We start from the raw sequence: 4,098 nt of genomic DNA on the forward strand, positions 1-4,098 counted from the left end.
CTCATCTCTGGTAAAATACTTCACATTTGCGTCAATGGTTTTACCTTCACCCAGGGGCGTTATGTACACTTTTCTATTTATTTTTTTTCACCCAGAAATTATACCAGTATTATTTCATTCTTTTATAAGCTTTCTTTTTTCTCCACCATAACCTAATGACTCCATATTCATTGCTTGTATTTTATACATCTGTTCTACTTTAGTTTATTATTTATTTATTGAATATTGTGTTTGTGTCATACTTTTGCTACACTGTAAACCCGGATAAGTTGAGTTTACTTAAAAATTTTTAGGAAACTGGTTGCCCTAAAAAAATTAAGTAATGTTTGATGAAAACTTGAGTGAATTTAACTTAAAAAGATGAGTGGATGGCATCTTTATTTTGAGTTCAATACACTTAACACCAAGTTTGTTAAACTTAAAATCATTAGTAATATTAATTACTTTGCCCCTTTATTCCACTGAAAACTTTAAGTTAAGTGCACTAACCTCCAAGATGATTAAACTTAAAAACATTACTAATATCAATTGCTTTACATATTTATTCCACTTATAACTTTAAGCTGAATACACTAACCTCCAAGTTGATTTACCTTAAAAATTCCTTTGCCCAATTACTCCACTATCTGAAGAGTAAAATAAAATCTGTTTAATAAAAGAAACCCATACAGATTAAATTAATTAAGAAAATAAAAAGCAAAACCACAAAAGTACATTCTTGTCTACATGTTTTATTAAACTTGTCTTTATCATGTTATCAAACAAAATAGGTTTGCAATCAAAAAATCAAATAGGACTCTTGTGAATCAGGATGGCATTAAACTACAAAATCAATGTCAATGCTATACAACATAGGTAGCAATAGGAATTAAACTATATCAGCGCTAATAACACAAGTTATACACCAATCAGCATTGAATAAAATGGCAAAATCAGTGGCAATGCATAAAAAACTTGCATATCAAACAGTGCCAACAGTAAACATGGTATTTTTAAAGTGCAACATTACAAATAACCAAGCACTGAGTTCCAGAGCAGTGGTATACGTATTCAGAACCCTGTTTTATACAGATAGCTGATTCTTCAAAGATTGAATTTTGAGTTTCAGCTCAACTCTGCCCAGGTTTAGCATGACCTGTTGAATAAAGTGACAGGTACTTTTCATGCACTTGGGGTAGTCCAAGTGCAAGGCATAAATCAGTCCAAAAAGGACACAGAAAGACTGTGGCAGGTTGGCCAGCTCCTCCATTACCACACTCCCTTCCAAGACGATGCTCACTCTGGATGGGTTGAGTTGAGGATGTTCGTCAATGCAGAGGATTCCCACTGAAGTTTCACTGTACAAGTCCTTGTCAGTTGCATCCTAACAGAAAAAGAAACGGACAAAGAGGCGACATTGTAATGTCAATAATGCTGTGTTGACCACAAAAATTGAGAGAGGACAACACCAATTTTAAATCGCCATAATTTGAACTGTGCATTACAAGAGCTGTTTGAAAACCTGTGTGCTGAAATGGTTTTGTAGCTCAGCAGAGATGGAGCTTTTTCAGTCCCAGTCAAGCTGAAAAGTTGTGTAAAAACAATTTCCAGTACAGATGCAATGGGTTCTATGCACAGATCCACTACTTCCTGAACTTAATGCTGCTCCTTTTTTTCCTGTCTTACATTATTGGACAAACTGATTAATCCAGGTGTCTGACCATTGTGACTACTCAGACACACCTGGATTATTATCAGTTTGTCCAATAATGTAAAGACAGGAAACAAAGGAGCAGCATTAAGTTCAGAAAGTAGTGGAGCTATGGATAGAGCCCATTGTTGCAGTTACAAATTTAAGACCAGTTTTGTCCTTTAATCTCAAAAAGTAAGAACTTATGTAAGGGTTTTTTATAGTCCTCAGCAAAATAAACAGAGGGGTCCGTCCCTGTGGCCCCATCTCACACTAGCTGATGGCAATTTCACAGAAAGACAAAGGTGAAAGTTCAAATTTTTGTACAATGTTAATTTGTTTGTAATTTAGAGTAAGTAGTAGTAATTTATTTTTTACAGTAAATTCATATCAGATGGTCATGTTGTGAATCAATAATGCAGATATTCAAAACAAATTCAGTTACTTACCGAGCAGGTTTTGAAGAACGCAGAGGGGTCATCCCCCAAGACGACTGGCAGTCCCCGAAGACAAAGGCACCTGATGTCTGTTGGCTCAGTGGTCTGGAAGATAGTGGACATAACTAAGTACACTCATACTGTATATGCTTAAATAGATTCCAGAAAGTCGCCACAATTTAATTACTTCATTACAAACTTCCTGGACAGAAAGTAGAGAGGAGTGGGTAGAAGAACAGAAGAGGAGAGATAAAAACAAGAAAAGAGCAAAGTATATAGAGTAGGATAAAAGAGGAGGAAATGGAAACGGGAGAGTAGGGCTGGGCGATATGGCCTTTTATAAATACCGCGATATTTTTAGGCCATGTCACGATACACGATATATATCTCGATATTTTGCATTACCCTTGAATTAACACTTTGATGCACAAAATCACACCAGTATGATGATTCTATATGTCTACATTAAAACATTCTTGATCATACTGCATTAATATATGCCAATTTTAAACTTTCATGCAAAAAAGGGGATATCACAACTAAGTCAAAGTTGACATAACTGTATTTATTAAACAGTGAGTGGCTCAAACATAAAATTGTCAACAGAAAGTGCACGTTCTGTGCAAAATTGTCACAGAGACATTTCAAAACAAGACATTAGTGCAGGATGCAACTCACATGGCATTTCAAAACACAAAATTAAAGTGCACTTTTTGTACATAATGCCACTACAATATTTTAAAACAAATAGTGCCCTTTTGTGCATGTTGTCATTAAGATGACATTTCAAAACAACACTAAATTTAAGTGCACCTTTTGTGCATAATGCCACTAAGATATTAAAAAAAAAAAAAAAAAAAAGTCCGCGAGTTTAACGGTATGGTCATTTTCAACACCACACAGACTACAAGCTGCGATATATCGAGTATATTCGATATCGCCCAGCTCTAGCCTGGTCACATGAATACAGTTAGCATTTTACAGATGATTTACTAACAATTAATGGCAGTTATCTAGAGTGAAAAAGTACACAAAAAATATCCAGTTACCGTGGCAAGAGCAAAAATCCCAATGCTGAAAAACAGGAGCTTCAAATGTCTGTTTAAGCAACCTTTTCAACCGGCCACAACACTGAAGGTTAGGGTTCAAGAGCAGATTCAAAATGTAGGTTTGAGCGGGAGCTGCTCACAAACAGCTACTAAAGCTATGTGTGTCCGTTAAAATGCTAACAGTGCTAGCCAAATGTGTCTTAACATTAGCACGTCAGTTTAGCTAATGATAACGTTTTTTTCACTGTCAGTGAAACAGTCATTGGAGCTAGTGCTAACTTAAAATCAAAAGCCACCACAGAGTGGTGGTCGGTCACTCACCAGATTCAGTCTCCTGTCGCCCTCTTTCTTCGTCTCTACTCCACTCGAGGCACACGTCCTCCGGCAGGGCAGCGCGGCGCCAACGGCTTATTTACTGACAAAATTAGCTACAGGGTCCGCGGTAGTGGAACTGCTGTTCCCACTGCTTACAAACTACTCCTCGCTGTAAAAAGAACTAACAAGTTGTAAAATGTCTCTCGGACACAACAGCAGCGAACCGTTGAAAATACACGCAGGAGAAGTGACGTGCTGCAACATGCCTTCAGGTTGCTGCATTCAAGTGGTGTCAGAATAATCGGGTAAATTAATTTCCGACTGACAAAAATCACACGAACACTGATAGGCAGTAAATCTCTGCCCATGTAGAGTAAAATAGATTAGTGAGTTATTTATTTGCATAAATCCTGATATCAAGTCAATATTTTTGTGATTTTAGGTATTGTAGAGTCTACTAGTAGAATACAGCAACAAGTCTGGGATAAAATCACTGATATAAAGCTTAAAAGTGTTTCTGCATAGTTGATAACGACGTGAATTATCACCGGAAAAAGATAACCATGTCTTTTTAAATGTTTTGAGTATTAAAACATAAAACTTCTTCTTTGTAGCATCCACAAAGTTG

At 36.4% G+C, this 4,098-nt stretch overlaps 1 long non-coding RNA gene across 1 annotated transcript; it reads right to left on the reverse strand.

Annotated features, from left to right (window-relative positions):
- Positions 1–711: 711 nt before the first annotated feature.
- LOC114457668 (uncharacterized) lies at positions 712–3,767 on the reverse strand. Its single transcript, XR_003672951.1, has 3 exons — positions 3,477–3,767; positions 2,119–2,211; positions 712–1,363 (listed from the first exon to the last, which is right to left on the reverse strand). It is a non-coding gene; the product is annotated as an uncharacterized LOC114457668 (long non-coding RNA).
- Positions 3,768–4,098: the final 331 nt, after the last annotated feature.

This window comes from Gouania willdenowi, chromosome 24 (assembly GCF_900634775.1).
Source record: "Gouania willdenowi chromosome 24, fGouWil2.1, whole genome shotgun sequence".
NCBI classification, from domain to species: Eukaryota; Metazoa; Chordata; class Actinopteri; order Blenniiformes; family Gobiesocidae; genus Gouania; species Gouania willdenowi.